Source organism: Macaca fascicularis, chromosome 7 (assembly GCF_037993035.2).
Source record: "Macaca fascicularis isolate 582-1 chromosome 7, T2T-MFA8v1.1".
NCBI classification, from domain to species: Eukaryota; Metazoa; Chordata; class Mammalia; order Primates; family Cercopithecidae; genus Macaca; species Macaca fascicularis.
In genome coordinates this window covers 175,486,522-175,503,795 of record NC_088381.1, presented here as the reverse complement: position 1 = coordinate 175,503,795, position 17,274 = coordinate 175,486,522, and the positions used below count along the sequence as shown (strand labels likewise).

The 17,274-nt window shown below is 47.2% G+C and overlaps 1 pseudogene; it reads left to right on the top strand.

Annotated features, from left to right (window-relative positions):
• The first annotated feature begins 644 nt into the window (after positions 1-644).
• Positions 645-2,325, top strand: LOC123574602 (homer protein homolog 2 pseudogene; annotated as a pseudogene).
• The last annotated feature ends 14,949 nt before the right edge of the window (positions 2,326-17,274 follow it).

Genomic DNA, 17,274 nt, shown 5'->3' with positions numbered 1-17,274 from the left:
TGTAATTAGACATTTTTTATCCGTTCTAGGTCATGAATGTTTTTCTCCCTGTCACGATGTGATTAGATTGTCCTTAGAAACTCATTCACCCTCCTGCCTCCTGAAGGCTTCAGGAAGCAGCTCCTAAATGGGCAGAAGCAGGCAAACCGTGTGTGTCCACAGGACCGGGAGCCTCTCCCTCCTTGGATTAGGTCTCCTCCTCAGGATTACAGGGCTCTTCAGTTTTCTCAACATGCTGTTGGACCACATAAGCACAAAACACTTAATTTCATTATGCTTTGCTTCAATTTTTCGAAACAACGCAAAGGTAATAATTTTAACAATAAACATATTACAACTTACTATACATGAGCCCTTCCTGTGCTTCAAGATTTCTTCTCAGGACTTTGTATTACATATTTTCAGTTGTTTTTTTTCTGAGATAGAATCCTGTCGTCCCTTATTATAGATTATTCTTTTAGTTTATCTCTTAGAATGATTTTTTCCAGAGCCCCCGCCCAGCCCACTTGGCTGAATGGAGTGGTACCAGGGCTGAGCCAAGCGGACAGGGGCCGGCACATGTGCTGCGCAGGGAGCGGATGCACAGGCAGTGAAGAGCGAGCACCAGAGGCCGGGTCGGAGCGGCTGCCTGAGTAGCGCTGGAGATGGGAGAACAGCCCATCCTCACCCCGGAACGCGGGTCTTCCAGATTGACCCCAACACCAAGAACTGGATGCCTGCGAGCCACAGGCGGTCACCGTTTCCTGCTTCTGTGATGTCACAAGGAACAGCTATGGGATCGTCAGTGTGGACGGAGCCAAGGTGACCATAAACAGCACAGTCACACGGAATCTGACCTTCACCAACACGTCACAGACGTCTGGGCACTGGGCCGACAGCAGAGCTGACACGGCGTTTGGTTTGGGGTTTTCCTCTGAGCAGCAGCTGACAAAGTTTGCAGAGAATTTCCAGGAGGTGGAAGAAGCGGCCATGATAGGCAAAGACAAGACCCAGGAGAACATGGAGCCCTCGAGTGATCATCCCAAGAATCCGGGCGTGGAGCCTCATCTTCTACTCCGGCATCCAGTGTCAACGGGACGGACGATGGAAAGGCCTCTCACGCCGCTGCAGCCGACCGGCACCTGCAGTCTGGGAACCACAAGCTGAAGGCGGCTCGATGCAGGGGCTGCCCACGGGAAGAGGCGGGAGATGGAGCTGCAGGCCCGGCGGGAGAGCGACGCCCGGCTGCCCACGGCGCTGCAGGAGTCGGCGGCCAGCGCGGAGCAGAGGAAGAGGCCGTGACATCCACAGAGAGAAGGAGAAGAACACGCAGCTGAGGAGGAGGATGGAGGAGCTGGAGGCCGAGCTCCGAGAAAAGGAGGCAGAGCTGGAAGATCTCCGGAAACAAAGTGAACTCACATCTCAGCTCACCTCAGAGCGCGACGGTATCTCTGAGAAGATGGAGGCCGCAGAGAGAGGATCAAAACCAGGAAGACAAAGCGCGTTCCCTAAAGACAGAGGCTGAGGAGAGCGAATCCCGACAGCGCCCCCTGGAGGTGGAGGTGAAGAGCTTCCTGGAGGTGCCGGACGGGAAGATCCACGACTTGCAGGGATTCAGCGCAGGACTCTCCAAACCAGGCACTGACAACCAAGGCTGGTCAAGGCCCGGGCCCCGCCCGTGAGTCCAAAGCGTGTGTGGGAGACCAGATGGCGCTAGGACGTTCCCTGTGTGCGTTGCCTCTGTAAATGCAGGCGCAGTTTGTTGTGTCTCCAAACCAGTTGTGCCGTCCACTCACTCCTTTCCAGAATAGAAATCTCCTCTCACTTCTCTGGCCTTGTGAGGGTGTGGACAACTGGAAGATTCTGACTCGGGAATCCACAACCAGGTCTACCTTCAACATTTCCATAGTCAGGGCAGCGATGTTTATATATTTCATAAGGGTTGTTGAAACCATATGAAATGAAAAAAAGCATTTTCTCATCCAAATACTGATATTCTTTACACCAGGCCATCGGGCCCCTTTTATCCAATAGCATTCAGAGTATCTGAAGGTCCACCAGGTGCCAGCCTTGGGGCGCACAGAGAGAACAACATTCCTCTCCAACAACATCGGGAAGCTTTAAAAGAACTGTTTAGTGGGGACTTACAGAGAGATGGAAAACAGGCTTCTGGTGGGTGCATATTCTATCCTGGGAATCACCTGCATCTCCGATACTGCCCCTAGCCGCCCAGTTTGTATGGTTGCGACGGTGTTGCATTACTTGGTTTTAATTTCTAAGCAGATGATTGTGGTGTGGGAACAGCACACAGTGAGGGTGCCTAGCACAATGCCTGGCACAAAGTAGGTGCTTAATAAATATTCGTTAAATTAAAAAAAAGAGGGAGGCTGAGGCAGGAGAATTGCTTGAACCTGGGAAGCGGGGGTTGTGGTGAGCCGAGACGGCGCCACTTCACTCCAGCCTGGCGAAAGAGCAAGACTCCGTTTCAAAATAAATAAATAAATAAAATAAATATTTTTTCCAAAGCCCCACTCAAAACCATGGTATTGTTAGAGGTGTAATGGTTGGACCAACATTGAAAATACCTTCCGTTTAGTTCATTTGTATGCAAGTATCCGTTCTCTCTTTAAAAATTGTTCTCAGTTGTAATATTACACAAAATATTGGTAATTTATACTAATGACAGGTTAAATATTGTATAGTTTAGTGACATTTGATTGGAAAAAACTACATGTTCCACATGTCGACAATTTTTTCCTTCTCTATGAAATATTTGCTCATTAATTATTAAGTTTCAGATGTTACAGTTATCTTTTTGATTTCTGGAATTTAATTTTAGTTGGTATACTTGAATGCATTTTATTAATTCCTATAATAATGTTGATATTTCATATAGGATTTTAATATTAATTTTACTATTTACTGAATTGTAAACTTCTACATTTTAAAAATATTTTGAAATATACTTTAAGTTCTAGGGCACATGTGCACAATGTGCAGGTTTGTTACATATGTATACAGGTGCCATGTTGGTGTGCTGCACCCATTAACTCATCATTTACATTAGGTATATCTCCTAATGCTATCCCTCCCCTCTCCACCCATCCCACAACAGGCCCTGGTGTGTGATGTACCCCTTCCTGTGTCCAAGTATTCTCATTGTTCAATTCCCACCTATGAGTGAGAACATGTGGTGTTTGGTTTTCTGTTCTTGCAATAGTTTACTGAGAATGATGGTTTCCAGCTGCATCCATGTCCCTACAAAGGACATGAACTCATCCTTTTATATGGCTGCATAGTATTCCATGGTGTATATGTGCCACATTTTCTTAATCCAGTCTGTCACTGATGGACATTCAGGTTGGTTCCAAGTCTTTGCTATTGTGAATAGTGCCGCAATAAACTTAAGTGTGCATGTGTCTTTATAGCAGCATGATTTATAATCCTTTGAGTATATACCCAGTAATGGGATGGCTGGGTCAAATGATATTTCTAGTTCTAGATCCTTGAGGAATCACCACACTGTCTTCCACAATGGTTGAACTAGTTTACAGTCCCACCAACAGTGTAAAAGTGTTCCTGTTTCTCCACATCCTCTCCAGCACCTGTTTCCTGACTATTTAATGATCACCATTCTAACTGGTGTGAGATAGTATCTCATTGTGGTTTTGATTTGCATTTCTCTGATGGCCAGTGATGATGAACATTTTTTCATGTGTCTGTTGACTGTATGAATGTCTTCTTTTGAGAAGTGTCTGTTCATATCGTTTGCCCCCTTTTTGATGGGGTTGTTTTTTTCTTGTAAATTTGTTTGCATTCTTTGTAGGTTCTGGATATTAGCCCTTTGTCAGATGAGTAGATTGCAGAAATTTTCTCCCATTCTGTAGATTGCCTGTTCACTCTGATGGTAGTTTCTTTTGCTGTGCAGAAGGTCTTTAGTTTAATTAGATCCCATTTGTCAATTTTGGCTCTTGTTGCCATTGCTTTTGGTGTTTTAGACATGAAGTCCTTGTCCATGCGTATGTCCTGAATGGTAGTGCCCAGGTTTTCTTCTAGTGTTTTTATGGTTTTAGGTCTAACATTTAAGTCTTTAATCCATCTTGAATTAATTTTTGTATAAGGTGTAAGGAAAGGATCCAGTTTCAGTTTTCTACTTATGGCTAGCCAGTTTTCCCAGCACCATTTATTAAATAGGGAATCCTTTCCCCATTTCTTGTTTTTGTCAGGTTTGTCAAAGATCAGATGGTTGTAGATGTGTGGTATTATTTCTGAGGGTTCTGTTCTGTTGCATTGGTCTATATCTCTGTTTTGGTACCAGTACCATGCTGTTTTGGTTACTGTAGCCTTGTAGTATAGTTTGAAGTCAAGTAGCGTGATGCCTCCAGCTTTGTTCTTTTGGCTTAGGACTGTCTTGGCAATGCGGGCTCTTTTTTGGTTCCCTATGAACTTTAAAGTTGTTTTTTCCAATTCTGTGAAGAAAGTCATTGGTAGCTTAATGGGCATGGCATTGAATCTATAAATTACCTTGGGCAGTATGACCATTTTCACGATATTGATTTTATTTATATAAGAAAAAATTTACACATATGAAAAATGCATAGATCTGAAATGTATCACTAAAGGGTTTCTGTCAAATGTGGCTACTCTTGTCCCCAACACCTAAGGTGGCCTGAAGAGCAAGTCCTTCCCCCTGCAACATGCAACAGGCATGACTGAAATTAAGTAAAAAATACAGATAATACCAATGCTGGTGAGCATTCGAAGTTCCTAGAATCTACAGCATTGCTAACGGGAATGCAAATGAAACAGCAACTCAGGACAATAATTTTTAGTTTTTGCTAAAACCACAATATACCCTTAACACATCACCTAAATATGCCACTCCTGAATTTTGCGTCAGAGAAATACAATCTTATATGCACCCAAGCTTCTAATATTCAAGATATTTTGTGTGTGTGTGTGTGTGTGTGCGCCTTAGAAGCTAAAAATAACATGAATGTCTCAAAATTGGAATGGGTAAAGAAAGTAGGAAGTATCAATTGATCGAACACTATCAGAAATAATTTTTAAAAATGACTGATACGGAAATCATTACAGTTGAACTCCAGGCATTATGCTAAGTGAGAGATGTCAGTCTCAAAGATCAAAGGGACGCAGCTGTCAGCACCACGGTCATCCTCAGGTGTCAGTGGTTTGGGCTGGGCTCTCTCTGTCTCTTTCCTGACCAGGTCCAGATGTTGAGCTCCGCCACTTGCAGATGGAAAATTCTACATTTTCAACCATGCACTGAGGTTTGAATTGCTTCACAGACTGAACCGAACTAACATGGGCTCCTTTGAAGAGTGTCCAGCATTTTTCTAACCACAAGAGAATGTTCCCCAGCTCTCCCCGTCCTTGGTTCTCTCCTGCAAGCCAGCAGCCCTGCAGTTTAGCCTGCATCTCCCGTACATGAACCCATCTCCTTCCAAGGGCCTTTCACCACACCCTCCACTGTTTCTTAGAGCACTGGCATGATTTGAACTTTTCTACATTCTGTTGTAAATGAAGTTAGGATGTTTAGAACTAAATTAAGGATCATATTTTATGACTGAATTCCAGTGCCTCCTCTCTCCTGAGACAGAGCTCCTAAACAAGGTTCTGCAGGTGGAGACGAAGATGAACTTTTTTCTTCCTCAGCCTAGGAGCAGAGCGCTCAGGGGAGGCTTGGGCAGAAGCTTAGAGCCTTTCCAAACCCTGTAATATTTCAAAATAATTTTCACTCCTTTCATGAGGGCCTGTTGGAACCGAACTGTCGATTCCCTCCTGGGCAGGGGTCGCCGCGAAGGATCACCGACACGAGATGCACAGCAGAGAGTTATTTATTACTAGCGCGCTAGGGTCCCAAGCTCTAAGTTGGCCCTGGGACCCCGAGTGCTTGTTACAGGTTGTTTATATAGGCAAACACAAGTTCAAACACAGCTTAGGGCGCGAAATTCAAACAAAGCTTTAGGCGCGTGGTAATTGGGTCTGTCTATGGCCTGAGCAAGGTATCTTGTTCTGATTGGTTGGGGCGGGACCTTAGGAGGTTCTTTCCTGGAATTGCTGATTCCGGGAACACCGGGGACATTGAGTCAGGGTGGGACCCCATGAGGTTATCAGGGTGGGACCTCATGAGGCTATCAGGGTGGGACCCCATGAGGCTATTTCCTGGAATTGTCTTTCTGTTTGGGTTCTGGGAACATCGGGGGGCTATCCGTGGCCATCTGGGGTTTAAGTTTCATGATGGCCAAGCTTTCTAAATTTTATGAGGCTTAGGAATTATGAGGCCTAGTTTCATTCCCTCCTCTTTTTGTGTTAGAGGCTCAATCTTGAGCTTCTTCTTCAGTCCTGAGGGCCTGGTATTGTTGGGTCAGAACCATAGCATGTACTATGTTTAATCTATTTTTAATAAGGGCGAGTAAACGGTTAAGTATGCACGGCCCAAAAGTCAAGATGAGCGTGAGCAGGATGAGGGGTCCTAAGATGGTGGAGATTAGGGTGCTAAACCAAGGGGATCGGTTGTACCAATTTTCAAACCAACTTTGCTGAGATTCTCTCTCTTTTTTTCTCTTGTCTAATCTTTCTCTTAGTTTTGCCATAGAATGTTTAACTACTCCTGAATGATCTGCATAAAAACAACATTGCTCTTTCAGGGCTGCACAGAGCCCGCCCTCTTTCAGAAAGACAATTTCTAGTCCTCGTCGGTTTTGTAATATAACTTCAGACAGAGAAGTCAAGGACTCTTCAAGTTTTGTGATACATTGTTCTATGGCTCTAAGGTCTTCATCTATGGCTATTCTAAGTTGTTGCAGATGATGGTTACCATGCACTAGGGCTGCTGTCCCGGTCCCAACTCCAGCCGCTACCCCAATTCCTAACATGATGGCGAGGGTGAGGGAGATAGGTTCTCTCTTTGGTCTAGTATGAGTTTTTTGCTCATACCGGAGATCAAAGGAGTCTCCAGAGTGATAGTATACTTGGGGAACAACTTGTACCAATACGCAATAGTGGGTGCCGCTGCTAAAAACGGCTGTGGATACACAGGGGGTGAGCCCAGTGTTGCAAGCCCACCAGTCCATCTGGGAGGGGACCAAATAGTGATTGGAGCTGGGTACTGTCAAGGTTACATTACAAAGATGCTGATGACTAGGGGGCACTTGGCCTATGCAGGTTCCCGACCCAGAAACCTCAGCCAGGGTTAGTTTTCTTTGTTGTTCCCACGCGCATCCAGTAGGATTGGCGGAGTTAGTGAAATTATTAGTGAAGGCGATGCCTTCATAGTAAGGGGGGCCTGTTGCCAGACATAGCCAGCAAGAGGAGGTAAATTCTGGCTTTGTCTGGTTTAAAGCGAAATAGGATCCCTTTATGAGATTTAGGAGCCTGTCACCTATTCCCAGGTCAAGGGGCCCGCGGGTGACGTTTTGGGCTGAGGGTGTGTATTTAGAGGAGGTGGAGATTAAGGGTGGGGAAGTGCTTTTAGGAGCTCTTGGTTGGGGCTCTCTCGGTGCAGGAACCAGGGGCTTCCTCGTTTCTGATAAAACTTGGTTTGGTCCTACTGCGACAGGGGCTGTGATAGGGTTGACTATTAATTTGATTTGGATAGGGATTCCATACAGTGGCTTTTGGTATAAATATAGGCCCCATGTTAACCCGGATATCCAACGGTTATCAGATTTTGCTGCATCTTCAAACTTGATGCGGACCAGATTGCAAGTTTTTGAATATCGGGTTCTGGTGCAGCGCTGGACAAAGGACATGGTTATGTACCGGGGTTTCGTGGTCTATTTCCATTCTTCATCATTAGTAGTTATACAGGACCAACTAGCGCAAAACAGGGCATCTATTTCTCCACAAGTTTTTCTCATTTCTCTTGTCCTGAATCCGGGACAGGCATAGAACCCATTCCGGCTTACGGACACCCTTCTAGCCTGTTTTCTCTATTCTCCCCCTTTCATGTCATCTATCCTTGCTATTTTGTCTAGGTTGAAATAGAGGTCAGGGAACCAAGTCCCCATAGGAGCAATTTTTGAGGTTTTACCTAAGACCTCATGAGTACTAAAATCAGTTACCTGCCAGGTCAGGTTATATGGCCGGTGGGGGTTATTACTGCCAGCGACGCAGGGAAGGAGGGCTAGTAATAAGCAAGGGGCTAGATACGAGAGAGTCTTATCTTAAGCGGGTCCTCGGAGCGTTGGAGTCTCCATGTCTCAGGTGGTGTTGGTCCGGGCGTCCCTGGAGCGACCTTGGCATGGGATGCGTGGATCCAAGTGGAGATTCCGTCAACCTTTATGGCTGTGGGCGTGGTCAGGAGAACAATGTAGGGTCCTGTCCATCGAGGCTCTAGTCCTTGAGTGCGGTGCCGTCTAACGTAGACAGAGTCTCCCACCTGGAAGGGGTGACTAGTCTGTGGATGTCCTGGTTGGTACAGTTCTGCCAAGGGGGCCCAGATTTGGGCCTGTACTGCTTGGAGTCCTTTTAGCCGGGCCTGTAGGTCAGTCTTAGGATCTGAGGGGGAGAAGGAGTTAAGCAAGGTTGACAAAGGGGGAGGTCCTCCGTAGAGGATTTCATATGGAGTGAGCCCAAAACGGTTAGGCGTATTTCGGGCCCTTAACAGAGCTAAGGATAGGAGGTGTCTCCAATCTTTTAAACCAGTCTCTAAGGTCAATTTAGTAAGGGTCTCTTTTATTGTTCTATTCATTCTTTCTACCTGTCCTGAGCTCTGGGGTCTATAGGCACAATGTAATTTCCAATTAATCCCCAATATCCTGGCAAGCCCCTGACTTACCTGAGAAACGAAGGCCGGCCCGTTATCTGACCCAATTACCTTGGGAAGTCCGAATCTAGGAAAGATTTCTTCCAGAATTTTCTTTGCTACTATGTGTGCCATTTCTTGCCGGGTGGGGTAGGCTTCTACCCATCCTGAAAAGGTATCTACAAACACCAGTAAGTACTTATATCCAGCATAGTGAGGTTTTACTTCAGTGAAGTCTATTTCCCAATAGACTCCTGGGCGGTTACCACGAGTTCGTTTCCCTCTGGCACTCGGGGAGCCCCAGCGTTTACCTGCTGACAGACCTTACAGGCAGATGTCACTTGTTCTACGAGGGTACTTGCCTTTGGGATTAGAAAGTCAGTTTTTTCAATCAGTAATTTTAGCTTTCGATTACTCAAGTGTGTCCAGGCATGCATCTGCTGGATCATTGCCAGGGCCTCCTTTTGGGGAAGGACTATTTTTCCTCCTTTTTCCCAGTTTTTAGTGTCTTTGTTTTCTATAGCCCCTATGGCTTTTGCTTCTTCCTGGTCTTCTGGGGTATAAGTATGTTCAATAGTTATGTGGCTGGTTTTGTCAGGTTCTGTGGCTAGGGTCAGTACTTCCGCCATGGCGGCTTGCCTGGCCACTTGGTCAGCCTGTCTGCTTCCTACTGCGACTGGATCCTGTCCTTTCTGATGCCCGGGGCAGTGAATTATAGCCACTTCTTGAGGAACAAAAAGGGCTTTCAATAAGGCAATTATTTCAGCTTTGTTCTTGATTTCCTTCCCTTCTGAGGTTAGGAGACCTCTTCTTTCATAAATATTTCCATGAGTATGAGCCGTTGCAAAGGCATACCGGCTATCAGTATAAATGTTAGCTTTCTTTCCCTTGGACAGCTCTAGGGCCTTGGTTAGTGCTATTAACTCAGCCTTCTGTGCAGACGTGCCAGGAGGTAGTGATTGTGCCCAAATGGTGTTGTGGCCATCTACTACCGCCGCTCCCGCCCTCCGGGTACCTGAGTCAAGGTAACTGCTGCCGTCTGTGTACCAAGTGCGATCCGCGTCTGGGAGTTCTTGGTCTTTAAGGTCTTCCCGCGTTCCATGGGTCTCAGCCAGTATTTGCCGACAATCGTGTGGGCTTAGTTGGTCTTCTGGTACCGGCAGCAGCGTGGCAGGGTTTAAGGTGACCGGAGGGCCAAACTGGACGCGGTCCACGTCCAGTAGGAGGGCCTGGTAGTGAGTTAGGCATGCGTTGGTTATCCACCGGTCCGGGGGCTGCTGCACTATGGCCTCTAGGGCATGTGGGGTAATAACAGTTAGTGGCTGCCCAAGGGTTAACTTAGCAGAGTCCTTGACCAGCATAGCGGTGGCTGCCATGATGCGAAGACACGGGGGCCAGCCGGCCGCCACAGGGTCCAGCTTTTTAGACAGGTACGCTACCGGTCTTTTCCAAGGCCCTAATTTTTGGGTCAGGACTCCTTTGGCAATCCCTTGCCTCTCATCCAGGAAGAGGGTAAAGGGCTTTGAGGTGTCTGGTAACCCAAGGGCTGGAGCAGACAAGAGGGCCTTTTTTAGTGCCTCAAAAGCCAATTGATGCTCTGCCCGCCAGGTGAAAGGGGTGCTCTCCTTGGTGAGTGCATAAAGGGGGGCGGCCAGTTCAGCAAAACCGGGTATCCACAAGCGACAGAACCTAGCAGTTCCCAAGAATTCACGTACCTCCCTGGGATTTCATGGTGGTGGAAGGCGAGCCACTGTCTCTATGCACCCAGGGGTGAGCCACCTTTTTCCTTCACTCAGGATATATCCCAGATATGTTACCTTGGTCTGACAGAGCTGTGCCTTCTTGGCGGATGCCCGGTATCCTTTTTCACCCAGTGCCTGGAGTAGATGCCTGGTACCTTGTATACAGGTTTCTTTTGTAGGAGCAGCCAAGAGGAGGTCATCCACATACTGGAGTAGGGTCACTTCTGGATTTTGGGTCCGGAAGTCGGTCAGGTCTCGATGAAGAGCCTCATCGAAGAGAGTGGGAGAGTTCTTGAATCCTTGGGGAAGCCGGGTCCAGGTCAATTGGCCCGAAATTCCTTTCTCAGGATCCTTCCACTCAAAGGCAAAGAGTTCTTGGCTTTGGGGGGCCAGAGGTAAACAGAAGAAAGCATCTTTTAAATCTAATACTGTATACCAGTTATAGCCTGGTTTTAAGGTGCTGAGTAAGTTGTAAGGATTGGGGACCGTGGGATGGATGTCCATGGTTCTTTTGTTAATTTCTCTCAAGTCTTGGACAGGCCTGTAATCCTGAGTACCAGGCTTTTTTACTGGCAGAAGAGGAGTGTTCCAGGGTGAGCGACAAGGTCGCAACACTCCGAGTTCTAGAAATTTGTTAATGTGCTGCCGAATTCCTATATGAGCCTCTTGGCTCATGGGATATTGCTTGATAGATACGGGCACCGCCATGGGCTTTAAATCAATTATGATTGGGGCTTGATACTTGGCCTGCCCGAGTCCTCCTGTTTCCGCCCAAGCTTGGGGAAAATCTTGCAACCAAACATCAGGGAGGCTAGTGATGACTGGAGCGTCAAAAAGCCGATATTCATCTTGCAGAGACACAGTTAAGATATGGATGGGCAGACTGTCCCGATCTAATACCTGGGCCCCTGTCTCGGAGAAATGGATTTGGGCTCTGAGCTTGGTCAGAAGATCTCGCCCTAGGAGGGGGTATGGGCATTCAGGTACCACCAAGAAGGAATGTGTCACCTTTCCTCGTCCAAGATTAACTGTCCGGTGGTTAGTCCACTTGTGCAATTTTCCCCCTGTTGCCCCCTGGACCCAGGATGTACGGGAAGACAGGGGCCCGTCTGCCTTTGTCAAAACTGAATGTTGGGCCCCTGTGTCCACCAAGAAGGTGGTGGGGTGCCCCCCTACAGAGAGAGTTAGCCGGGGTTCAGGGGGGGCTCCAGAGCCTTGACACCCCTATTCGCTATCTTCACCTAGGGTGAGGACAGCGGCAGGTTTCTTTTGGTCTTTAGGACGCTTGGGGCAATCTTTGATCCAATGTCCCCGTTCTTTGCAGTAGGCACACTGGTCTTTTTCCACTTTTGGCCGCCTCCGCTTCTCTCCCTCTCTCCCTGGTCCTTTCTCTCTCACAACTGCCGCCAGGATTTTTGTTAAATGCTTATCCCTCACTCGGTCCCTACGATCCTCTCGCTCTATCTGTTCCTTCGCTAACCTGGCTTCCCTTTCCTCAGGGGTTTCTCTCTTATTATACACTTTTTCTGCCTCCCTAACCAATTCCCGTAATCCATAGGTTTGGATCCCATCTAGCTTTTGGAGTTTTCCTTTGATATCTAATGCAGCTTGGTCTATGAATGCCATAGCTACGGTAGCCTTATGTTCTAGGGCCTCTGGATCGAATGGGGTATACATTCGGAACCCTTCCAGAAGCCTTTCCATGAAGGCTGCTGGGCTTTCGTCCCTTTCCTGAGTTATGGTCCTTACCTTGGCCAAATTTGTGGGGCGCTTTCCTGCCCCTTTGAGACCCGCCAACAGAGCCTGGCGATAGATTCGGAGACTCTCCCTACCTGGTGCCGTTTCATAGTCCCAGTCCGGGCGGGTGAGGGGAAATCCCTCGTCTATTTCATTGGGAAGTTGGGTTGGGAGGCCTCCTGGTCCTGGCACATTTTTCCGGGCCTCCAGGAGGACTCGCTGCCTTTCTTCAGTGGTTAGGAGGACCTGCAAGAGTTGCTGGCAATCATCCCAAGTGGGCTGGTGAGTGAGGAGAATGGATTCTATCAACGAGGTTAGGGCCTGGGGGTCTTGGGAAAAGGAAGGGTTATGGGTTTTCCAGTTGTAGAGGTCAGAGGCAGAGAAGGGCCAGTACTGGACTGTGCGATTGACGGTACGGAGGGAAAAAAGGGAGGATTGCCAAGTGGAAGGGCCATCTGGGTCCTCAGTCCGCCGCAAGCGGAGACGAGGAGGTGTCGGCAGCGGCGTCTGAGGGGTGAGTTTGGGCGGGGCTGGAGAAGGAGATGGGGTGGAGGGAGGGGCCGAGGGAGAAGTTGGAGAAAGGGTAGGGGCCGAGGCAGTAGGGGAAAGAGCTGGGGACAAGACAGGGGGCAAGGGTGAAGCGTAAGGTGGAGGTCTCAGAAGGGGGTTTTGAGGTGGAGGAGGCAGGGGGTCAAGAAGGAGGAGATCCCTCTGGGGTTCATCTGGGAGGACTGGCCTATGCGGGTCCGGATTCCGATTCTTCGGGGCTTCTAAGGCAAGGAGGGTAGATTGGGATGGGGAAGGGGAATGGAGGAAGGGTTTCACCCAAGAGGGAGGACTTCGGACCAGATCCTCCCAAGTAATTATGTAGGCCACCTGGTCTGGATGTCCGAGTGGCCCAGGATCCATCACTTTTGCTTTAACCTGCAAGATAATTGAGAGGTTAAATGTTCCGTCCCGGGGCCACTCTCCATGGAGGGTTGGCCATTCAGATGAGCAGAATGTTTTCCATTGTCCCTTACGGACTTCTACAGAGAGGTGGTGGGCTCGAGCCCAGACGTCAGGGAAGTGAGTCAGGGTCAGAGACAAAGGAGTCGTCAACGTTTGTCCCATTTCGTCCACGTATAACAAGGACAAAATGAAAGTAACAAAAACAAAGACCAGACAAGTAAGGAGAAGCCGCGCGGCCAGAGAGTGGCGCCACAAGATCACAAAATATTCAGACGGCAGGGGCGACCTGCCTACAGATTTAAGGAGGCTGACTGAGTTGTCAGCCTTCTCCCAGACTACCGCCAGGGCGTCCCCCGGGGCATAAGTGGGAAGGTGCCGGACACGTCTGTCCCCCTTCCCCACTTAATTCAGAAGGAGTACTCCCCAGAGTTCAGAGTTAGCTGGCAAGACAGAACAAAACGAAAGTACCTGGTAGGTCCGTTCAGTCAGCAGTCCATGGCCCGGGCCAGATGGGTCTCCACCGGATGGGTCGGGGGTCCTCGGACGACGCCTCTTCCCGGCCAACGCACCAAATGTTGGAACCGAACTGTCGATTCCCTCCTGGGCAGGGGTTGCCGCGAAGGATCACCGACACGAGATTCACAGCAGAGAGTTATTTATTACTAGCGCGCTAGGGTCCCAAGCTCTAAGTTGGCCCTGGGAGCCCGAGTGCTTGTTACAGGTTGTTTATATAGGCAAACACAAGTTCAAACACAGCTTAGGGCGCGAAATTCAAACAAAGCTTTAGGCGCATGGTAATTGGGTCTGTCTATGGCCTGAGCAAGGTATCTTGTTCTGATTGGTTGGGGCGGGACCTTAGGAGGTTCTTTCCTGGAATTGCTGATTCCGGGAACACCGAGGACATTGAGTCAGGGTGGGACCCCATGAGGTTATCAGGGTGGGACCTCATGAGGCCATCAGGGTGGGACCCCATGAGGCTATTTCCTGGAATTGTCTTTCTGTTTGGGTTCTGGGAACATCGGGGGGCTATCCGTGGCCATCTGGGGTTTAAGTTTCATGATGGCCAAGCTTTCTAAATTTTATGAGGCTTAGGAATTATGAGGCCTAGTTTCAGGCCTGGATTCACTGAATCCCTCATGCTGTCAAAGAGAAATGGAACGGTTTTTTCCTTCACTTTTTCGAGAACATCAATGGGTTATAAAATAATGTGTTGACTTTTCTTGCAACACTTTACAGATACCATCAATTTTCTTCTTGCTTGTAAGGGTTAACCAGAAGAATGCTGTCATCATTTTTCTATTCTTTTGGAAGGAGTGCCCCCTCTGCTCACCTCCACTTGCCTTTCTATGTATTTCTAATTGCCTTTGGTTTTCAGTAGTTTTAATAAGATTTACCTAATGTGTGTGTGTGTCAGTGGGAGGGGGTGTTATTCTGCTGTGCTGTGTTCTCTGAGATGCATGGATTCACGGTTGACTCGTCTCCATTTTTGGAAACAGAATTAGAAAAAAAGTCTGTGTGTGCCCAAAAACAATCCTCCCTGAAGTGGGCACAGGACCATCTGGGGGCGCTCAGGATCCACTGAGCACAAGAGCCAGCCTCAGGGCAGGTGCAGATGGGGGTTAAGGCCTGGTTTCCTGTCAGCCCTGTGGCTTCCTCTCCATAAAACAGTTTCCTCTGGGGCACTTCTCTGGATTGCTCATCCTGTTCTTCCTGTGAAGTTTCTGAAGAGGAAACATTTGTCAGAAAAACTTTCTCACATGCACCAAAGGCAGAGTCACCTACAGTCACTGACTCCTGTTTCTCAATGTCAAGAAGTTCTCAATGCTTCTGAAGTTAATCAGCTAAATCTATAAAAGAAACTATGTTTAACTCAACATGGCAGCCCAGCTCAATGTAACTCCAATGGCCAGCGAGCAGCAGGCAGCATACAGTGCATGCTGGGCATTCGGGCAGAGGGAGTTCACATCCAGTGCAAGAGAAGAAAGGCCCGTGGTGGTCACTGTCAGGACTCCAAGCCCACAGCTCCCATTATAGGTGTCCCCGGGCAAAGGAAGAGAGACCCCACCAATGTTTACTGAGGATGTTGAGTCTGACGGCTCCACACTCACATCCCAAATGAATATGAAAAGATTTACCAACTCTATTATTGAGGTGTCTGCTGAGGGCAGCACAGGCCTCTCAAAAAATTCCAAACTGGCTCAATAGGGCACCAAAGGAGTCTGGCTCAGGGCTAATGATTTGATGGTCGTGTCAGGGTGGGAGTTTCTACTCAGGAGAAGGAGCTTGTGTTATTTGAACCTCACACTGGCATCAGATAAAGGAACTTCCATGATTTCTTACTAGATTTCCCATGTGTGGGGGGAAAGGAGGAGGAAAGATAAACCTTAATTCATCAGCAGTGAGGCACCAAAAATAGGACCTGACACTTTATTCTCCTTAGCAGCTTAAGAAAATGAGTGAAAAAAGAGATGAGGGTCCACTATATGTGAAAAGCAAACAGGTCTAAAGAAAATAAAAAGTTTTATTACTATAAGCACATAATAAAAAAAAAGAGAAGAAAAAATTAGACATGCAGGGGTGCTGAATCAATGTCCTGGGGTGGGGCGGGGGAGCTTTTCATTATCCACAGTCAACAGTTTGTTCTGAAGTTCTCAGGTCAGCTTCCTGCTTCAAGATATGACAGGCCCCTATAGGATATATGAAAATGCTCAGTTTGTCATCCTTTACTAAAGTAGCCTTATAATTAGATGAAGTTCTGAATTTAATCTTCAGTTGTTTTAAATTTAAAAAAAAAAACAATCGACAAATTAGGAAAGTGATAGTTTATTTTTTGTCAAGTGTTACAGCCATCCCATATGCTGGAAAGCATAGCTCTTTTTAAAGATGAGAGAAAGGCACTCCCAAGGTAAAGGGGTTTGGCAGAAGCTTTCTGCTGAATGATTTGGCTAAACTGACAAATCAACAGGATACAGGAGGGGCTAAGGATGTTCATGGAGGTAGTCCTAGCACATGCATACTGAACAAACATGCATGTGACATGTGACCCCTGTTCACTTACCAGTGAAGATTTAGCATTTAAATTCATTACGGTTAGGCCCTATGTGTCAAAAGCAGAAGCAGAGACACAAAGGCACTCAGTGTGCAGCCTGTGTAAATTGCCAGAGCCATGCCTTGGTCAGTGATCTCTGATCAGGAGATAGTTCCTGATATCAGTCTAGTGTTCCATCAAAGCTGGGGTTATGGGTTGAGGAACAGGAGGTAAGTTCATCAGGGGATAGTCTGCAGTTGTCTTCATAGTGTTTGTCTCAGTGCCAGTGCTTACTGAGCCACTAGAGAAAAAGAATACCCTATTGGAAGTTAAAACATAGTTTATCTTTTAAGAGCAGGAGTGAATGGCAAAACCCTTGCCTGACATGCCCTGAGGTCTTGTTTCTAATTTGACATCTTATTATCACAGAGAGTCTGTTCTGTCAGTTTTCTGATCTCTATTTTAACATAGTGCTGGTCATTGTTGTGTCTAAACTGCAAAAAGGAGTGGGTATAATGAGGTGTGTCTGATCTCTTGTTTTGTCATGGTTGGAAACCCGGTTTTTAGGTTTTTGGGGTCCCCAAGGCCAACAGATGGACTATATAGTCAGTTTGGGGTCTTAGGATTGTATTTTTCATTTACAGTTTATAAATATGAACCCAAATCACGACATTCTGCAATTTCCCTGCTGTGTTGTGGTTAAAAGTATCTGCTCAGATTCCTTCGAACGTGGTTAAAGAGCAATATTATACCCTGATGTTTCTTCCAATAGATACAATTTCCTGGTTTGTCGTTAGAGGATGTTGAAAAGATGTAGGAAAATGGTGGCTTTAATCTGTTGATGAATGGAGTCAGTAAAATTCAGTCATTACTTTCAATATTTTGTCATGCATGCAATAGGACAGAGGTGAGCACTGGGGGCAAATCTGTAAATTTATAGGCCTCCCAGCTACCAAATCATAGGCTAGTAACTGATGTCTCCCTGAGGGAGTTGACTATAATGCTGTAGAGCTACGGATAGAAACTTTGGCCAAGGAAGTTCAAGATTTCCTTAAGGTTTTGACAAT